Here is a 21,834-nt window from a genome sequence, read left to right on the forward strand (position 1 = left end):
TCCACAGTAATACAGAGAACATTTTTAAATTTATTTCTCTAGAAGGGTCAATGAGCCAAGGTAAAATAGGTGTAGTTGGTTTGTAAAGCAGTTGAGAGATTTTGGCCTGGAAAGAGGCTGAGAAAGACTGAAAACACCACAGAAGTCTGCAGCATCAGGTTTAAAAAACAAGAGCAGTCCGTTGCACTAGTAAAGAATTCAGTGCCATGCTTTAAAAGGTAAAATCAAAGAATTCTGTGTGCCATATAAAGTTGAAAGGGAAGCAGTATCCAAAAGGGTTGGGTGACCAGTTTTGAAACACTGTTTGAATAAGATGGATGGATTGGAGCTTGCCATACTTGGTTTGAGGCCAGGAATAATCTTTTCAAAGCTAGAAGTGCTTTTGATCTCTGCCTACTCCTCCTCATCGCTGTGAATCTCCAGGGATACAACCCTACCGTGCAATACAAGGGAAAGAAAATGTGCTTCAGAGGAGGGAGAGGAAAAAGGAGAAGGAAGCCAAAGAAATAGTATCTGAGAACAACACCGCTGCCTGTAATGACACTGACCTGCTAGTGCCAGTGGAAGAGTTTTGTAATATTTTTCCAGGTCTGCTTTTGTTTTTGATACTGGACTGTGGAGCTGGCTTGGTGATTGTGTACCACCCTCCACCCATTTCCAAGGATTTTGAGAATTGTTTCAGTTCTTATGGACCTGTGACTTGGAAGTAGACACAAAATGTTTTATGGGCCAAAAGTCCAAAGGCCAAAACTGAGTCAAATTGATGGGAGAATTGGCTCCATAGACACATTGAGGAGTGGGGTCTTTTTGTCACTATCTTTATCTCAGCTAGGAGGTAGCTGTCTTGGAGGTGTAACGCAATGGGTTTGTAGAGTGCAACAGTCCCAGTGAGTGATTTGGGAAGAAACAAAGGGGAATAATCCATAAAATGATTACAATAGAGGGCTCAAGAGGCACATGGTATTGTTTATAATGGAATTTATGCAGCTTAGTTGGAATGACATCTCAACTCTAGTTTTAAAAAAATAAGCATCTTGTCTTTCAAGGACCACATTAGACCTCTTCGCTGCACAGTGCTTCTGAAACCACCCTAGATTTAATTTTGGGTCAGACTTGACTTGGAGAGGAGGCTGTGTCCATGGGATTACTGAGGCCACATCTCCAAGGCAGACCTCTCCGTGGAGGTCTGTTGTAGCCTGCAAAAGCGAGGAAATTAGAAGGCCTTTCTGGGAGCATACAGTCATATCTGGACACCTCTTTTCTACAATTCACTTGCCACTAAGACTGAGACAGAATCATGGCCTCCTGTTGGGTGGCATATCTTATGATGCATGGGAGATTTTAATAAGCTTTTTCTGTGAGTAATATAATCTCCTGGGACTGTGGATACAGGCTCAAGCCATGGAATAAATGTGGCTTTTTAGGCTTACAGTTGTCCTGAGCAACATTCTCCACTCAAAACCCCACCCTGCGCTTGCTGGCGGGAGAGTATAAACAGTCAGTTGGAAACTTCCTCTGGTTTCTTCCCATCCAATTCAGAAATTCCCAGTGTGGAGGTACCCAACAGCACCTCTGGCTGTGGCCACCACACAAATCACTTCTGAAAGGCACCGTGCTCATGGCTGCAAAGAAGCCTGCAGACCACTTGGGTCCCTGAAGCCCCAGGAGCGAGCCAACACCTCAGGGGCTCTGGTGCCGAGCAAACTGCATAGATGCAGATTATCTGTGCTGACTGAGGTGGGTCTCTGCTTTCTGAATCGTTGAAGGGCCAGCCATGCCCCAGTCAGACTTCACATTCACATCTTGTGCCATTTGCAAGGCTATGCTGTTTTGCTCAGCACCCTGCTTTGCACACATGCTTACTCATGTTGTATAAATGAATTACCCAGTGTTCCTTCTCTGCTCCTCTGCACACATCTAGCCTCAACTCCTGTCAATTCACCTTCACCTGCTGATTGTCACAACATTATTAATTCTTCAGAAATGCTATACTCCACTGTTTGTCTTTCTTTTGTGTCCAGAAAAATATGCTAATCTTCTCTGGAAAAAAAAAAAAAAGAGAGAGAAGAGAAAGGAAAGAAGGAAAGAAAGGGAAGGAAGGAAGGAGAAAGAGAAAGAAAGAGAAAGAAAGAGAAAGAGAAAGAGAAAGAGAAAGAGAAAGAGAAAGAGAAAGAGAAAGAAGGGGAAGGGGAAGGGGAAGGGGAAGGGGAAGGGGAAGGGGAAGGGAAAGAGAAGAGAAGAATCAATTTGTTGATTCTTTAAGGGGAAGAAAGGATTTCTTGAAGGGAAGGGGGGGAGGGGGGAGAGAGAAAAGATTAAAGAAACCTTGTATTTGCCCTTGAAACCTTTTCTTTTAAAGGTTTTATTAATTTGCTGACAATGTTAATTTACCAGCATCTCCACCAACACCCCACCCGCTCCACAGATCCTTTAGCCAACTTTTAAAACCAAACTGAATTCTAGAGAAAACTCACAAGATGTATGGGGAAAAAAAAAATTCAGCTTGTCAAACTTTATACTGATCAGTGGTGGTACAAAACAAAATGTCAAAAAGCAATCTTCCCTCTCACTTTTCTTGTCAAAAAACACACCCTCTTGCCCTGCTCCCACCACCACCACCACTTGCACCTTAAAAATAAATGCAATAAAAAACAAAAGAAAATAAACCCCTTTTGGACCGCTTTGGAGAATGAAAGCTTTGAAAGCAAAACAATTCCACAAAATGATCCAACAGCAATTCAAAATAAGCTGGTCACACAGAATAAGTTGGGTTACAGCATTTGGAAAAACCACTGCATACGTTCCTACCCAAGGTCTGGTAAAGGGCAGCCGCAAATTGTCTGATCACAAAGAAGGAATTTCCCCCTCATTGGTTTGTGGCAAGTGTACGTGAGGCTACGAGTGATGTTTGAATGAGACAATCTGAGCACAGCCTCTACTAAGTGATCCTGTTGCAGTCTCTAGATTCAGTAGCAGTAAAAATGGAGTATGGAGAAAGGAGACAGTACTATAACTCAAGTGAGACAGGAGCCAGTGTAGACAGAAGATGCTCAGGGCCAGCACTGAGCAGGAGGAAAGTCCTAACAGATGTTTTCAAGTATCCTGATAATGTCGGATAGGAACAGGATGCTCAGATGTTAGCGTGAAGATGTTTCCCGTCCCCTACTGCTCTGAAGAACAAAGTCAGTGGAAGAATTCATGGGAATTAACATTCTCCCTTTTGTGAGACCACTTGGGCTCGGTTATGGAAGGCACAGGGTATCTTCAATCCTCACTAACAATGCATCATGTCAAGGGAAGCTCAGTAGCAAACAGGAGATCCTCAGGTTCTTGCTGAAGTCACTGATATTGGCAGCATTCATTCTTTCAGGTTCATTCTCCAGGTGTAAAACAGTAAGAGAATTCTCCATGCTATCTTACACATCTATGTGCAACCCTTAAAGCATTCGTGAGCTTGTGTAAGATCAACCTATAAAGCAGAAATGGAATTAAGTGAAGCAAAAGCTGTGGAGCAGCATCATATGCATTGCATTTGGAATCCTCCACTGTTTTGACTGCTAAATGGGAGGTGCTGTGATTAATCTGTGATTATGTGACTCACCATAATTATGTCGTGTTGAAATTGAATTTATTGAAGCATGAATCATTTCACCAAAAGTGGAACTTAATTGCTGTAGTGCAGTAGAAGACATTTCAAGGAGAGGTCGTTATGTTGGGTGAAACCTTCACCTCCATTCAAACAACAAAAAGATTTTGCATTGTGTCTTACAAGATGGTGAAATTTGTCTCTGAAATGGGAAGAGAAGTCGTCAACCCTTAAAGTCCTGTTTGAAGAGCTGGGAAATGTTCTGCCAACGTGATGGTGAAAAGCTGCTTTAGGCTGAGAAGGTACGTAAATATCGATTTGAGTCTGCAAGGCTGCCGTCACTATTTGAATGCTGTATCATTCCCCTCAGCCACAGACCTCCCACTGCTTCACTGTTATTTCTGGGCACATGCTCACCAGGGCTGGTGTATGCCCACAATAAACCTGTAATTTCATCAGTAAGAGTAGACTAGAGAAATACAGCAAAGATGAGCCTGGCACTCCTGCTTTGGACGACACATGCAGGAGGTTGGAGTATGTGGTAGTCCTGTGGTGTGTCTCTCAACCAGCAGCCCTGTATAACACAGAGAAACCTAAGGTCAACTTGGATTTTTTCCCCCATTTTTAAGGAAGAGATCCACAGTTTGTATTCAGTTGTTTGGATTTTTTGGATGGAGAAGGCTTTTTTCAAATGGTAATTTTTATTGGTAGACTTTTTGTTCCTTTTTTTTTTTTTTTTTTTTTTTTAACCAGAAAGCCACATTTAATGAAACAGTCTTTGTATTCAGTTTTATTCAGTTTAGGAGGAAAAAAAATTACATTTTCTCCTCTGATGTAAAATGGACCGTTTTTCCTAAGCAGATTTTAGTATAATTATTGTTAGCATACATGAAGAAGGATAAACAATGGCTCTCTGGGGTAAGAATTTTTTTACAGTTGTTAAATTTCCTGCTCTATTTTTAAAATTCCTGCTGCTGCTGTTGTCTATAGCACAGCAGTAGCAAAGACCCACAATAGCAGTTAAGGTTGAAATGGGGATGAAAATTGCTATTGAAAACAAAACCAAAGCTAGGAAATACTTTGCAGTCCATAATGGCCAACCAGACAGAAGAATTATATAGGGCAAAAAATGGGGAAAATTTGCTCCTAGATTTCCCACTACATGTCTATTCAGAGATTTGTCACTAGCTTCTGGAAAAAAAGGAAAGAATCCTTCATATCACTCGACCTCACTGCTCTATGTTGGTACTATTGTTTCCCCCCAACTATATTTAGTCAATGGGAAAGTGATGAAGGAGTCCCATCTGGTACATCAGAGGATGCCTTTTTGTTGGGATCACATCTGGTTTATGTTCACACTGAGTCTTGGAAGGGCGATGTGGAGCCAGGGTATTTGCTTGGCTATTACAAAATTGTTACTTACTTCTAGCAAGGCACTCTTGAAAGCAAATATTCAGTGCAAAAGAGCTGGGCTTTACAGACATTGAAAGGGAAAGAGATTTGGGGGCAGAGAGAGAGAGAGAGGGACTCTGAATGTGTCTGTCATATGTAATGAATTAGTTATCAAAAAGGTTTCCCGTTCAAGAGGAGAGGCTGTGTAAGGTATTAGCATCAGTCCTTCTCTTCAGAAACTGCCTCTCTAGAGAGGGCTTTCATTGACCCTGTCGAACAACTTTTCAGTTTTCAGTTTGTTACTGGAAACACTGGTTCTTGTGTTGGTCATACACAATCCTTTCATTTTTTCAAAGACGGCCTGCTGACATCTATGACAATCATTTTATCCCCAGAGTTCCTGCAATCTGGAGATTTGTCCCATCATGGTTTCTGGCAGACACTTTTCTTTCATCTACTCTCGGGTTTTTTTGGAGAGAGGGAGACACTTCAAGTTTTTTCATTGCCAAAAATAGGTTTTCAGGATACAGTATATGGCACTTTATGCATGCAGAGATGACAGGAGAAAACCTTTTGTCTAGAATTCCAACTTCAAACCATTGTCAACTACTATCTGTATTTTCTGAGGTCCATCCATTCACAGCCAGAACGGTACAAAATACTTTTGAAATTAATCTCAAGCATGATGCTAGATCAGTCCTCCTCCCACCCTCGTGTTCATTTCTGGTTTGACGTTGCTGCATGCCTTATGTTTCAGGGAAGGTGTGCAATCAACCATGCTCCAGGAGGACACATGATTTCAGATCTAGGGCTCAGAAACCAGTCTCTGCATTCCCCTGTCCACTGAGTGGCACACAGTCCCTGCGCAAATGGACAGCCATGGCTTGGAAGAGGACACAATAGGTATGAGCCCCCAAGACTGGGATGAGCACCTGTTCTTTATCTTAGCACAACATTTGATTTTTTTCTGGTTCTCTGCACCTGCCAGGTGGAGTTTAGAGCTGCAGACAGGCTGTATAGATGCACAGGCAATAGAAGTGCTAGCAGCATTGTGGGCCGAAGAGTCAGAGAGGCAAAGATGGTAGTAAAGGAGGACTTCTAAAGTCGTTGTACTACTTCATCCCCAAGCAGATCTGTGGATGCCTGACCTTTACATAGTAGGAGGAATGGAGAAAACAATGACATTTCAGGATCAAGATAGCAAATCACTTTTCATATAATGATCTGGCATTTCTCAGAGATTTTTTGGCCCTTCTTGGGGGCACAGTCAGGCACTGTAGCTGCTGAGCAAGCTTACTATTGTGGAGGATGGCTTCTGCAGCTCTTTCCAGGCTGTGCAAAACATAAGGCAAATCCTTTTTGAATAATTCTATTCTTCATGTTTGGATGACTTTTTAGTTTTAAATATCTTAGAGTTATATAACTTGTTATATATTTCTATCTATCCATTTATCTATTTGTCCATCTGTATTTGTTGAGAAACATACAAACCTTACCATAAATGTTTTGCTGTTATTATCCTGCTTTCCCTTCTCCTTTTTTACCACATCAACAAAAAACATTTTAGAAAGCCCTCAGGAAAAGTCCCTCCAGAAGACATTTCAAGAAAGAAAAAGCAAGTTTATTTTCTTTTTAACCCGCCCATTATTTTTCTGAAAGTTGCTACTCTCCTCCCCATCACCCCTGCAGATGTCTCCACCAAATCAAAACTTTTACTCTAGAGTGGCTTCCTCAGGAAACTGAGTTTAATGTGATCATGTTGTTTATGTGTCAGCCCATACAACCTCCAGCTAACAGCTTTGTAACCTGACAGGCAGGGGAGAACGCCTAAAAATATTGTGCCTATCATATTTCATCAAAATAAGCAAGTGGAGAAAGGAGAGAGACTCTCTTGCTTGGGGATCACACCTTTTATTGAGCACTGGAGAATCCATGCAAGTGAGAGCTTTTGGAAACGAGCTTTCATTTCTTCCTCTGCTTATGGAACTACTTTGTCTGTGGGCTGTCACTGCTCTCCCTAATTACAGTCCCTTCCCCTGGGCTGTATCGCTTTTTCAGCAAGTGTGAAATATTGCCTTGGAATCCATCGTCTCACGATTCACCTTGGGTCTGGCCTGGAGGATTGTGCAATTTCTGCGGTCTGCTCCAGTGCAAACAGGAAAAAGAATCCGAGCCTCAGTTTTTACAATGTGCAGCTTGCGTGCAGGAAACGGATCGACTCAGCAGCATCTCTGGGACATTTATTGCTCTCTGCTCTCTCGCCAGCAAGGCCTGGGCCATTAGCTCTGCTGGCGGACAGCTCTGAGCCATTGGCGTTCGTTGGGCCTCTGGTGGCCCATCATCCTGCTGGAGGTCAGCTGGAACAGGGCTGGAGGAGTCTGCAGGCGCTGCTTGGGAAATAGGGGACAGCTTCTTCCTCTTCCAGAGAGGCAATGTGAACAAGTGAGATGCTCCTGCTTCTCCTTCACATCATCCTGACCTGCTCTGAGTTACAAGCTCAATCCGTTCATTTGTTTTTCATGGCAGCCCACAGCCAAATGCTAATGGCACAGCTAGCTGCACTCTAGTGAAGATCATATGTGAATCCATCCATACTCAAGGGACCTGCTTTCCTCACCCACCTGCTACATTTTCCACCCAGCTCAGCTGCAGCTTTCTGCTTTGGTCTTGCACCTTCTAGGGATGAAGTTTCCTGCTGTGGAAAGAGATGGAGCCTTGGCGCACTGGGTTGAAGTCTTCAGCTTTTTAATTAAGCCACTTTCACTCAGATGGGATGAATCCCCATCCTGCCTGCGGTTGTGTTTTTCATAGTCATTGATACTATACAAATCAATCCTACAGCTCGCTAGTGAGCAGTTCATGCCAGGTAAAACATGCAAGCTTTAAAAAAGTCTTTCTCCCGCACTTTTCTTGCTGTCCAAATCCAGCAAGGAATAGCTTCTTTTTCTGAATTAATCTTAGTTTCCATTGACATGTTTTCTTCTCAGTTAACTTTACTCAGAAGAGGAAATGGCTTAGTCCTTGCTATTTTCTGAAGGCAAGGAATTTGCCCAGTAATCTGACCCACCATGCAGATGTGCAATGATGGGACATCTGGTGGGACACATGGAGATGCAGCACTGATATTTTGGGATTCCCCCTTCTGGCTTTCTAGACTCCATCCTCTGGCACTGAGTTGCTGAACTGGGTCACTCCTTCTCAATAAGTCCCTTTCTCCTTCTCTAGATGTTGGTTTCTCTACATTTTATTAACTGCATTAAGGTTACTAGCCCACAGGAGAATATATAGTCTGGGACCACAATTCCCAGAAGGCAATGCATTGGTGAAGCATGACAGGAAGTCTTGGTAGGACCTCAGAGGAAGGGATCCTATGTAGGCCATCTCAGGGATGAAGTGTTTTCATTGTTTACACTTTAAATGTCAAAGTAGGATATTTTGACATTTACAAATAATAATAAAAAAATAGCTTTTGACATTTCCACAGAATAAGAATTATGGATTTTTTTTTTTTTTCTTTAACCTCATGTTTTGGAATCTAAAGCAAATTTGAAAATGTCAGACTTTCCCAAGGGTTGGAGATTCAGAATTTTTTCTCAGCTGTAGTTGTGATGCTTGGGATTACCTCTGGTAGCCAAGGGATCCACAGCCCGAACAGTGCAATGCTCTGCAGGCTCAGGCAGAAAAGAAGAATTTCCTCTCTTTGTTCTGTATTTTGAAAGACCTTGTTTTTAAATCCATTCCTTCATTATCTGATATAGTTCTGCAAACTAGGCAATTCCGTCTAATAGCTTTCTTCTTTACTACAGAGCAGTCCTACTGCTTAACCCTGCCTAAAATCAAGAGTGTAAAATTCTTAAGGAAAAAAAAAATAGAGCGAGCTTAGTGCTACAGTTGGGACCAGCTGATATGATATTTCTCCTTCTACAGTTCAGACTGAGGTTGTGTCTACCCTGTGACCACCCCTGGTTGGCACACAAAGATCTGAATTCTGAAAGATGGACAACATTTTTCCTGGATGTTTCATATCCCAATATCCCACCTCACTAAAGGAGCAGTTTTTGACCCCAACTTCTACCCTGTCAGCAGAAAGTGTGTTACACCTAGGAAAAACTGAAAAGCAATGAGAATTGGCAGACTATTAAACAGAAACCAAACTGAGAGACACAAGTCATTATTCAGAGAATCTGCTAATATATTCACGTGTCAAGTTTTTATTAAACAAGATTTGGATTTGATACCGCAGGCCCAAGGGAGCTTCTATCTGACAAAACTTTCTGCTTTTCAAGAAAAGGAGAGTAGATGGGGGAGTAGAAAATGTTGCTGGGACAACTTTAAAGAGAGGCTGTGAATATGTTTCCTTGCACTAGCAGGCCGGAGCACTAAGTTGATTTCCTTTGGACTTCGTATAGTGTAAGGAAAACGTGTCTGAGACTTGTGATCCTGACCTGTGGGAGACGGTTCAAGTTCAGCCATGCGCCATTGCAAACAGGCTGTCCTCTGAGATGTCCCACATCAAGGTCTAATGCACTCGGTTATGGCTTTAGCCTTGAACAGGAAATCTGACAGGCTGCACAGGCCCACACCAAAAAGCTCTTGATTCTGAGGCCTGGTCTGTCTGGTGATGTTGACCAGTGACAGCTGCTCTGAGATAAGTGCAAGAAACCTCATGAGCAAAAGCCACAGGTTATGGAGAGACTTTTGGTAGTCAGAATGGTTTGCATCTCACAGCTGTAGGATGTATTTCATTTTTGTTTTAAGATTCACTGTTGCAATCCCAGATGCTTAAGCTCTTACTGAAGATGACAAAACATTGGTTGACAACCATGGCTCTGTGCCGGTGAGATACACAGACTCAAGTTCTACAGAGCCTAAGAAAAGCCAGTAGAGCATATATATATCCTAAAGAAAAAGTGAGTAAGGTGACACAGTCTAACGGGAATCATCAGAAAGGTCAATAAAGGCACAAGGGTTACCACCATCTACCCTTAGGGAATAACAATGGCTGCAAACAAGAATCTGACATATCTTGCCGACTACTTCATAATTTACTAGTGCTGGCTCCAGACCACATTCCTCGCAGGGTGTAAGTAAGCAGGAAAGGATATCGCATGTTGTTGAACTTCAGTAGACTGTCAGAAGCTCCTGGAACAGCTTTGCCTACACAGAGGCATGCAGAATGGTTCACCTGAATTAACTAGTGGGTTGAATTTAAAGCTGGTGGTTAAACTGCACTGAACCCCTGGATAGACTATCTCATTTGGAATTAATGTGGCTTCTGTCTGATTTACCTTAATTCACTTTGGAACTGAAGTTAGTGACTTAAATCTTAGAAGAAAAAAAGAAAAAAGAAAGGAAAAAAAAAGTGCCTGTAAGATGGTAGTTTAATGACCTTGGGAACAAATGGACTTGTCAAAGTTATTTTGAGTTAAATAATCTGTTTGAAAAAAAAAAAAAAAAAAAAAAAAAAAAAAAAAAAACTAATAGATTCATTTTTCATTAAATGTCTCTTTGCAAATAAATCTGTTCAGATAATGGTTTTCTCATTCTGTGAAACTTTCTGAGACTTCAAAAATTTTTTCATGTCCCACCACAGGATAAACCCAAACCCTTTTGTAGTGGTTTTTGTTCATTTAGTTGAGATTTTTGGGGTTTTCTCTCTCTCCTCCCTCCGTCCCTCTGAACAAACAAACAAAAACAGTCTCTCCTCTCTGGAAAAGAGTCAGCTGACTAAAATAGCAAAGAGATCAGCTGGGGAGGGAACCATTACCCCTGCGAAGTCAACACAGGCTTAAGATGATCTTTCAACTGTTTATAATTATGAATGAGGTGGTAAGACCCCAAAATATCATCCTCCTAGTCTGAGACTTGGTCACGCTCATTCCAAGACATATATCCTCAATATCAACAACTGTTCTGAACTGAAAGCATCTAGATTTGTTCAGAAATTCTATCATCAACATGAGAAACCTGCCCTTATTGAATGTTTGGGTTTGTTTTATTTTACAATAATGCTTTCTTGCAAAAAGATGTGGGGGAAGAAGGTTGGAACAGCAACATTTTCTAATGACAACATATTTAGTCAACAATCCTGTCTGTCTGCAAGATACCCTTTCCTGCACTGTGACCTTTGTATGTTTCTACTGGCTACCTCAAGGGCTGCACTTACATGTCTGCTTTTTTTGGTCCCTCTTGTTGCACAGCCTAAACAATCCTACTCTCTGGGAGATTTAGAAATGAATTTATCCATCATCCAGATTGAATCAAGGGGCTATCCTGTCACACGCTTCAAATGACCTGGACCTAAAGCAAGAATGTAACAAGAGTAAGGAAACCCAAGATAATGGGCTGTGATGTCCTAAAGCAAGAATGTAACAAGAGTAAGGAAACCCAAGATAATGGGCTGTGATGTCAAGTGAGTCTAGACAAAGTGAAGTCTAGACATCTGAATCCTTAGACTTGTTAGAGATTGTTAGGTTTAGAATTTAAATAATCTCATTCCTAATTTGCCACTGATTTCTGCAGGACTGATGCACCCAGAAACATTTGGGAGATTCTTTTTCTGATAGCTAGGTTATCCCTGTTAAGGCCCGTATAGCCAAAATAAATTAATGCTGAGTCTTTAGCATGAAGTTTAGACCATAAATGAAGAGAACTCGTATGGAGTCCAGCAATCAAACTTATTTCACAAACTACAGTCATGAAGGAAAAGAAGATATGAGCATTTGAATTCAGAATTTGGATCTGAGAGCAACAGTAGTAAAAGGAACATATCCATTAAAATTCATGGCAACTCATACCAGCTGCTGATGTATCCTGGTGAATGAAGTTGTAGAAATTCATCTTCTCTTCCCAATGTGCATAACGAAGCAAGGATGTAAGCAAACATGTCTGAGAAGTAGCTTCTCAGTAAAAATCACCAAGGAAAGCAGCTCGCTAAAACCAGCTGGCTTGCAAAGCCAATAGCTTGAAGTCAGATGAAGACAATGAGCATCACCTCCACAGGTCCATGATTTTTGGTTATTTCAATTGTTGTATTGAAGGAGTCTTACTGCATCCTCACTACTGTGAACTGGTGGGTCTTTGTTGATGGGATTGAGAAATAACTAATCACTGCTCTGAAACTAGTTTGGTGAGAGCTACAAATGGTCCTAGCAAAGGAAATCAGTCAGAAATTTGATCAGCTCACACTTCTGCCTGTTTTGAGGAAGGTAGCACCTTGTATCCAGCAACATCTCAACACTGTTGACTAGAGCCCTGACTTTTGTGGGAGAGATGATATTTGCAGAACAACAGGGATTTAATGAGGCACCTTCACACTGTTGCTCTAATAGAGTCCAGCTGCAGCTTCCCCAAGGAGTAACACCTGTGTGGTGTATCTTTACATAGTACACCTTGGTAGTTTGGGATAAAGCCTTTTCTGTGTTCTGAGCTCTGAGAATATGGGCCCCAGAAGACCAAGAAAGCTATGCAAATGTGGCTTAACCAAAAGGCACCTATATCCGTGGTGAGAGGTTCACCCCGCCAGGTCTTTTCAGGGAAGCAAACACATGTTATGTCACATTGTACCATGTCCTCACTCAGTTATCCTCTACATTAGCCTATGACTCCATCCAGCTGTGTGTTTTTCCATGAATTTTTCACTGGAAAAGGAGTCTTTGGGTCACTGAAATTAAAACTAGAATAGTGCATGAGAGCGCCTGTACTTGGGGGAGACCCATAAACTCCCAGCAGGGGTTGAGAATGGGGGAACTTGTTTGGATAGCTGGGGCAATTGCTTATTCAATGCATTCCTCTGCGTCCATGGCCAGTTTACAGTATTCTTTAAGACCTCTGGTAAACTTGATGAGGAAGCAGGAATAGAAACAAGACTGGAATTCCCAAGTAGGTCGGGGAGGGTAAAATTTCAATCTGCCTGCATTATTGGAGAACATGTGAAGGAACAGGTCAATATTCATGAGACAGAACTAGCAAGTTATGAGCTAAATTAATATGCATTTTTTTTGAGAGAGAGAATGAGAGAGAGAGAGAGAAAGAGAGAAAGAAAGAGAAGAAAGAAGAGGAGAAAGAGAAAGAAAGAGAAAGAGAGAAAGAGAAGGAGGAGGAAGGAAGGAAGGAGGGAAGGAAGGAGGGAAGGAAGGAAGGAAGAAAAAGGAAGGGAGGGAGGGAGGAAGGAAGGAAGGAAGGAGAAAGAGAGAAAGAGAGAAAGAGAGAAAGGAAAAGAAAGATTCAGAGCCAAACTTTGAGGAAAGACCACAGAGAATTAACCTTGCAAGTCTTGCTAATAGGAGTCTGGAGACCCTTCCATATGTACTCTCATCTTCTCCCCCCGGTCTGTGCTGAAAACCTACCCTCTGAGGGTTATCTGAATGCTGCTAACAGGAAGGCAGCTAAACATTTGTCTTGCAGCAAGGACAGAAAGAAAAATGAACCAGGGTTTTTCTTCTCCTCCCCATAAAACTTGAGCACTTATATTCAGAGTGAATACAGACAGCCCTGGGACCTGTATAAAGGAGTAGCAACTGGCTGTAAGCACCATAACTTAGAGCACATCCCACACTAAAATGGGGATAGCTTGGGAATAACAAAAATAGACTAATAAAATGAGCCTGGTCTAGCAAATTCCCAACACCCAGCCCGGGGAGATGTGAAAAGTAAAGGGAATTAATTGAAGATGATGGAATGAGATCTCTGTGGCCAGATGAGGGAGAGAAAATGTAAGGGGAGAATGGGAGTGCATAAAAGCATTTGATGTCTTCCAGTAAATCTTGCAACATTTGCTCATCAGGAGCAGTTCAGTTCTACACAGACTGCTGTTGTCTGTAACTTGCCCCTTTCTCTTGATGCTTCCTCCTAGGGATGCTCGCTGAATGAGCGCTTTTGTTTTCCATTGGCTTACGCTCAAGGAGGAAAGAGGACATATCCTCATTGTATTCAGTTATTGTGGTGGGGAAGGAAAGCAAGAGGAGCATTTGAATATGTGAGGCAAAAGTAGCACATTTCAAATGTTCTGTCTGGCTCAGATGAGACCTCTCCTGGGTGTAAAATATTTGCGCAGGCTTACTTTACATCTCAGGTGTTTGCCAGTTCCCTGTACAACTCTTTGTGTGCCTCTTCAAGCACAACTGAGTGACCTTTGAAGCGCAGTCATGAATCTTAGCTCTCTGCAATTTGAGCCCGTGGAAATTGAAACCCACGGGAGTCCATAGTGCAAACCATTGCACATACAGCTTGAGGGCATCAGATCCAAACTTCTCTGAATTTCTAGCAGGAAGGTTTGGATGTGAGGCTGTGGGAGAGTGACTATACCTTATGAAGATCATGTACATAAAGATCTCAAAGACATTGATATCAAGTGGATGATTATTCATTCTCCCAATATGTCACTGAATTTGGAAAAGAGAGTCAGATTTCCCAGATTCTGTGGAAATTTTGCTATAAATCTAAGAAAAGGTGCTCAGATTCTGCCTAACCAAAATTTCTGCCTGGCAGATTTTCCAAAACAGTTCTTATTTTTTTTCTTACTATTCAATGAGTATTTGGTTTTTGGTTTTTGCTTTGCTCTGAATGTGTATCAATCTGAAAAGCTTAAATACTATGTTTCTTGCTAGGTATTACCTCTAATAACTGCACAGTCCTACAAAGGAGGCTATCCGTGCCTGTTGAATGTGTTCCCAACACTGTTTTCCCAGCATTGTTTATAGGTTCTTTTCTTTAACAGAAACAAACAAACAAACAAACAAACAATCAAGCCATTTGTTTAATAAGAGAAACAAAGAGAATTCCTCAAACTGCCTTATTTGCTAAATAAGAGCAATTAAAGATATGACCATATAGTTTGCTTGTTCCCTGTCCTTTCATAAATAAAAATACTTCAAACCAGGTTCTTACAGGAGAGTTACAATATAGACCTTTGCACCCTGCAGTCAGAGACGATGCAAACAAGTTTGATCTCTCAGGCTGTCATCACCTCCCACTAAAATGATTTCCAATTTACTCAAAGGCAATGCTAGCTGGAAAGACAAAAAGAGAAGAGTTTATTTTGTCTTTTGCTCTTTTTTTTTTCTTATTTAAGCTTTTTCAAAGAATAAATCTTCATTTTGGGGGTGGAAATTCCTCCTGGCACTTGATTCAGAGGACATAAAGGGGAAAGAAATACGCCCTGTCTATTTTTATTTTTAAATAATTAATGTGGTTTAATTGGTCACTTCACAGGAATGCTTCAGCCTGTTTGGTGCTGATGGAATTGTGGTGAGGTTAAAGAAAAGAGGAGGTTCAGCGTGTACACAAACTGTCCAGTTTATGAGGCATCTGGTACTGGTATGAAAAATAAATATGGCTATCATGCATGATGTGCCTCAGCTTTACTGATGTGAATCCAGGCACTATAAACCAGACATGCGAATCGTCCTGAAAGCTACTTAAGCACGATTTGGTGAGCCCAAAATCAATGAAGAAAACCATGACCTTGTGAAAGCAGGAGACAGGTGAATCTCCCATTGTCATTTTTCAGCTTTTTGAGAAAGGGCTGATGTTGGGGGTTTCATTGGACAGTAAGAGGACACGATATTGTGTAAACATGTGAAAATGCAACTTTTTCTGTCACACGTAGCTTGAGAATAGCATCAAAGTGACAGCCATAAAGTCATTGAAGACTGAGGGAAAACACGCGAAAGGTGTACCTAGCACAGCCAGGTTGCAAGGCGGTGGGTCTGACAGACTGGTGTCCAGATGTGAGACGTGAGCCTTCTTCTCATGGGGGTGTCATGCAGCTGTGCACCATTAGACTTGCCTGTGAATGCGTGCCCAAAGCCAGGAACACTTATACCCCAGAAGCAGAGTCTGGTAGTTGAACACCTCCAGATGGATCATTTCACTAAATTCCTTCCAGTTGAGACTTGACCTAGGCCAGGTTTTAAGCACTTTCTTGCGTAAGCACAGTTTGCAAGCACAAACGTGTGTTTTGGGCATACTGTGTGGGATGTACATGCTCTCTGCTTGAACACATGGGATTTTTCAGGGCAAGACCTTTTAATTGCTCTATTTCCTTCTAATGGGTCTGTGGCTCTGCAAGTAGCATTTGCATCTGTCCTGCAAACTCTCGGCTAGAGTCATGTTCTGAAACAATGTGCTTATAGATGGGCTAGAGTCTCTTTTCAGACAATAAGCCAACAAGTCCTACAATACAAGTATATTTTAGACTGTGCCAAGTGTATTTTAGACTGTGTACCATTCCACATCAAAAGATGACTGATGCCTTCACAGTCTGTGAGGTGATCTACTGAGCTGGAAGACAGAAATAGATGCAATCTGAAGCTTGTCCATAAGGAAGCCAAGTATTTGAAATGGATGACATTGTCTCTCTGGTTGCTCTCTGGTCTGCTGAATGAGAGCTGTGTAGATGTAGCCAAAACAGGATGGGGGACAATCCCAAACTGAAAGCTGCCTACCCCCATTGTGAATGAGAAGTTATCTAAGATATCAATACAGGGCATCTGCAGCCCCATTAGCACCAAGAAAAGCTGAAACAGACCTCAAACCATCATCTGTCTGTCCAAATGAAAACCTGAGTATATGAACTTGCAGAGTGCTCTTCAGAGTTGTTTCAGGCTGTTACTCCTGATCTCAGTATCTTTTTCTTTATTTGGTCTTTTCCTTTATAATATCAGCAATAAAATCTAGTCACAGCAGTATCCTTTCATCCAGCTAGGATATCCTGAAAGGGTTATGCAGTTTAAGTAGGTAATAAATTGAAGTGATATTCAAAGGTAATTTTTCATCAGAAATATCTTTTTTCCTCACCTTTGTGTCTCACATTTTTGCCATCAGTATTTCCCAGCTTTGCTGTAATCATGAGTGACTTACTTATATTCTTTATTGTTGGGTAGATGTGTGGATCTGGCTTGAAAAAGTTCCTATTTTTCAGGCAAGGCCAAGAAGATACATCAAATTCCGCAATGGTGCTTTTGGGTTCTCAGGTAAAAGCTGTTAGTCCTCAACTTTCTAATTCCCCAGTTTGTTTGTATTTTAGAGGGGCCAAAGGTAAAGAACCAAGCCAGTAAACAAAAATAACCAACAGAGACAACCTTCCCAGCGATATTCCTGGAGATGAATAGCATCCAACTCTCTAGTCCTCCACCCTGTGTCTAAAACTACATAAGGCTCAAACCACAGTTGTCAGCTGTACTCTGCTGCAATGACAGCTCCGGGTTTTCATGTGGCGTCGTATTTCTGGTAGATGATTCCTGGAGAGTAGACCTGAGCTCCTGCAAGAAATTACTGGATTGCGTGCTTGCCATGCTGTAGAGATGGCTATCTCCATGGGAGTGATCCGTGACCAGACGTGCACCTGTGCCCAGACTCCCCAGTTGGTAGCCAGTTGTCTCCTTGTTTCAGAAGACGATAGCTGGATGCTGCCATGCAGGTCACACTCTATGCCTATAAACTAAGAGCCATTTACCTCAATTTAAAGGCAGGTGTTACTGACTTTCTGGCACGGCTCGTGCACATGCAGAGTCCCACGTGGCTGGCACCTTGCCCAGCTGCTGCTGACCGGCCATGAAATGTGAGCCGTGTGGGCTCTCCAGCACTGCCTTCACCCACAGGCGATCCCAGCCAGCCACATGCTCGGGATAAGCCTCTCTTCTCATAATTCCGAGGGTAACAGGCCCTTGCAACAAAGGTGCTCGAAACCTGGCTTGTGTCCTTCTCTGAAGGGCCAGGAAGGCAATAGCCATGCTGGCTCAGCCGACAACTGGTAGGTCTGCTACATGAATACAGCCCAAAAGCACCATTTTGCAGAACAGTTTTCATCCATGGGATCCTTTCAGGACTGCGTTGGAGTTTGGCTGTTTTGATGTATATGCTATGAACAGAGCCCATCCCTGTTCCAAAAAATTGCCTGCTTTTATGCTGTGGTACAAAAGGATTGTTTTCTTCCTGCAGCCTGATTCAATTTTAAACCCAATTTTTATAGCTCCTATCTGTATAGACTTCCAGTAAGACTATTCTCATCTGAGCAAAAATTGGTTTGAGGAAGTTTTACCACAAACCCTTAAATACTTTGATATGACAGTATCCATTGCACTGACAAAGTCAAGGTTAAAAATAGAGTTTACAGGCTTAAGTTTGGCATTCAAGTTGACTGCAATATTGCAAAACGATTTAAAGTCAGCAAAATAATGTTTAACATGTCTCGGATCCCAGATCTCCTTGGAGGAACAGGAGAAGAAGAAGCAAAAAAGCTAAACAACCACAATATCAGGTCAGATGGTAATTTACTGCTGCCAAGCCTCCTCCATACAAAATCATTGCAGATGCTTCTTGGTCAGTGGCAGTCTAAACAAGCAGTGAAACATTTACAGCTGTAAGCCTGCATGCCTCTTTCCCTTCTGGAAGGGAAGGTGCATGGTTTCAGAGAGGACCCTGATCAAGTGAGGATCCTGTGGCAGGCAGGATCAGGGCAGTTCTGGAGCTAAAAGAAAGATTTTGATAAGGAGACTCATGGGTGGTTTATGTGTTCCTGCAAGGGAGGGTGAGAGGATTTTGTTGCCAAATCACTGATCCTTTTTGCACTGTTGTGTATAGAGGATGTAAGGGACTCACATTAGCTACACAGAAGGAAAAGGAACATTTTGTTTCCCATGACACATAGTACTAATTCTATCTCTTTTTACCCATTTTTTTCTCCTGGTACTTTGGGGCTGAGGTTTAGCTAGAGACAGGATGTGAGGCAAACATCCCAGTACTGATGGAGGTAGTGAGAACATCTTCTGGAGCGCAGCAGGTATGAGCACTCATAACCTCAAGATTAAACCCATTCCTAGATTTGGCATTGGGAAGGATTTTTTTTTTTTCCCGTTGCTCGGGTCTGGTGTAGATTAATTTGGAGAGATCTTGCTTTTCTTTGTAAAGTAGGATTATAATTTGTTCTTTAGGACTCCCACCATGACAAACTCCTTCCAAAAGTGAAGGAACCAGGAGAACAGTCTGTGCTAGCTCTCACCCAGAGTGCATGACTGTCCTTGTACCCTTTTAGCATTTTATAACAGGTCCCAAGCTTCAAAAGGGTGCATATGAATGATGATGGGAGACAAGAAGCAGTTCTGAGTATGTTTTTTGTCTACTGGTTTATACATGTAGACTTGAAACTATCAAAATGGGGTTTATTTTCTGCCACCCAATGTACTTTTTTCTGTCCATAGTGTGTTGTAGTTTGGAATGACTTGCATTGCACCATCACTGAAAAACCTCAGCAAAAAATCAGGGTGATGATGTGCTAGAAACTCAGTGACTTTATTACAGGCTGACTGATTTGCAAGGCTCCCCAGTGCCTCCTATTATAACGCATGCTGCTTTCAGTTGTTTATGGTTTTGCCAAAGCTGAATGTTTGGGTTCAGGTTGTCTATGCTGGATATATGCCTTCAAGCTGAATTGTTTTTTGTTGTTGGTTTTCCACTCTCCAAACACCTTTCTCATCTATCTTGACCTGACAAATATCTAAAGTAAGTCATACAGTCACCATTTTCCAGGCCTGGGTTTAAGCAATACTGAGGAGAGCCTGTCAATAAGCAATGACCCACAGAAGGAATGAAAACACTAGGAAAAGGTCAGGAAGTTCTTGGAGAAGCCCAGAATTGCAACTAGGTTTCCCAAGCCTACAGACTGTGTTTTAACTCTCAGATTATTCTCCTTGTCTCCTACTGATAAGACAAGTCTCGAGTTCAGAGAAGTCAGAAGCTTTGGATCAGTTCAGTTTGGGAATCTTTATTCTACAAATAGTTTTCCTTGCGCACCTTGTGTCAGATATGTCTCGTTCTACAGTATCTCTGAACACTAGTCCTGTTCCTATTTGCAGCTCTACAGGCGTCTGTGGTAACTACAGACTCTGCTGAATTTCCCAGAGATGAAGCCAGATCCTGTCCAAACAAGAAGTAATGAAGCCCCTTCCACGGGAAAGATGACTTGGTAGCAGGTAGGGGGACAAAAATAGAAAAAATGAAGGTGGGGTGAGGATAGGAGAGCAGAGCCAACATGCAGCACCTGGCTTTTCCATGAAGAGATCCAAGATATCTGTCAGTGCTGCCCGATGGTAATCAGTCTGGGTCAGGAAAGTCAGCGGTAGATCCCACAGTTGGCCCTGCTTTCTACTTCTCCCAGCTCTGTGGATGGCCAGCTTGGTCCTGGCCTCATCATTGCTGAAGGAGTCATCGTTTGACTCCCTGGGAATGGACAGAGGAAGAAAGCACTGCCAGAAACTCAGTGTAAGGTCCCAGGGAGCTTCACAGGACCTACAAAATCCTTGGGATACAGCTACAGCCTCAGCTACCTCTACATGGGGAGGGTTTTGGTCATGGCAAACCAGCTGCTGGAAAGAGATCCTGAAACCTTGGGGTTTCAGGAGAGAACACTGTGATGTGTGAGGAAAATGCTGCCAGCTGAAAGGTTTTTTCAATGGGAAAGTTGAGTGAAGCTGTTTGCTTCCTTTCCCAAACCAACAATAAACATACCAGGTGCAGTTTACCCTAGAAATCTGCAAGAGCTCACCATCCTTTGAAACCAAAGCTGATGGCAGCACAGACTTGAAAAAAAATAATTTGGAATATTTTTGGAGGGACAAAATAGTATTAAACAAGTTATTTGAGGTTCAAAAAGAGGTGATATCTTTATCTCTCTCTCATGGTGACCACACATGACCACAGTGTCATGGACCTAGACAGTGCTTCTAGGGAAAGGTTCGGCCTAGTTCACCCTGGTGTAGTTCACCCTGACTCGGGGTAGTAGTCAGACAGACACATCTCTGTGACACGCTCTGGCTCCAGAACACTACACTTCTGTGAAATTTCCTTATTTTGAAAATAAACCAATGAACTCTAGTTCAAATTTTAAGTAATACATAAATCACAACAGATTTTGGCTTAAAATACAATGCCTTAAAAAAAAAAAAAAAAAAAAAAAGTATATATGTGTTCACTAATCCAGCCAAGAACTGTAATAAACTGTCAACATCAGTCTTGTTCACTTCATTTTGGGGTCTTGCTAGTCCTCACACAAATGTTCTTCAGCTATGATCTCCAGGCTGGTGGTCTGTGGAGATTTTTCTGTTCCTGTGGTTCTGTTTTTTCTATCTGAATCTGATAAACCTCATTAAAAGAAGCCATACCCCATGGGATGGAATGTCAGGCCTGAAATATTGTGCTCTGAATTGACCCCACACCAGCCAGCTCCATGTGGCAAGAAGCGCAGTCATTTTAGTGCATTGCTGAGCCCAGCTAATAAGAGATTGTGAGAAGTATGCTGTATTAGTTGTCACTCAGCACCTTGTGATTGCATTTCCATGGCTGTTGGACTAGTTTGCAATGTGGGCAAAAAATGTCCTGCCTGCTTGCAAAAGCCTGTGTGGAGCTATGTGCATGTATGTTTAATCGCACAAATGAATTCTGTAGCTGACATGAAAATCCTTGCCCAGCATACAGGAAGGATATATGAAGCAGTATCATCCTTGCTGCCCTTTGAAAAGAAACTTGAACATGGGAAATTTTCCTGAGAGAAGGCAGGGACAAATCAGGGTATTGCAGTTACACGATGACATAAAACAGCAGGAGAGCCATAAAGATTTATGGACGGGGTCCTCTGTTCCAAGGTAAAGGAAAACAAGTACTTCCATAAGAAGAGAAGGAGGCGGACAAAAAGTGTAATTCTTGCTGTAAAATCTCTTAAATTAAAAGTGCAATATAAAGACAGCCCTTACGGCAGCTTAGTTTTCACAGTCCCATACCTTGCTTGTTTGGTTTTGCTTATTTTACTAAGATGCTATTCTCTCCTGAGCCATCCATGCCCTAATCACCCCTGTGTCGTG

The 21,834-nt window shown here is 42.1% G+C and overlaps 1 long non-coding RNA gene across 2 annotated transcripts in view; it reads left to right on the forward strand.

The window, feature by feature from the left end:
* The window catches only part of LOC121072344, a 47,117-nt gene that overhangs the window by 24,507 nt on the left and 776 nt on the right, over positions 1–21,834 (forward strand). Inside the window, exons 2-4 of one of the 2 annotated variants that reach the window (XR_005821139.1) lie at positions 3,773–3,888; positions 5,736–5,881; positions 19,834–19,950. This is a non-coding gene — a long non-coding RNA (uncharacterized LOC121072344). Of the gene's footprint in view, positions 1–3,675; positions 3,889–5,735; positions 5,882–19,833; positions 19,951–21,834 lie in introns of those variants that run through there. The other variant, XR_005821140.1, reaches the window with a different exon arrangement.

The sequence above is a fragment of the Cygnus olor genome, chromosome 6 (assembly GCF_009769625.2).
Source record: "Cygnus olor isolate bCygOlo1 chromosome 6, bCygOlo1.pri.v2, whole genome shotgun sequence".
Lineage (NCBI taxonomy): Eukaryota > Metazoa > Chordata > Aves > Anseriformes > Anatidae > Cygnus > Cygnus olor.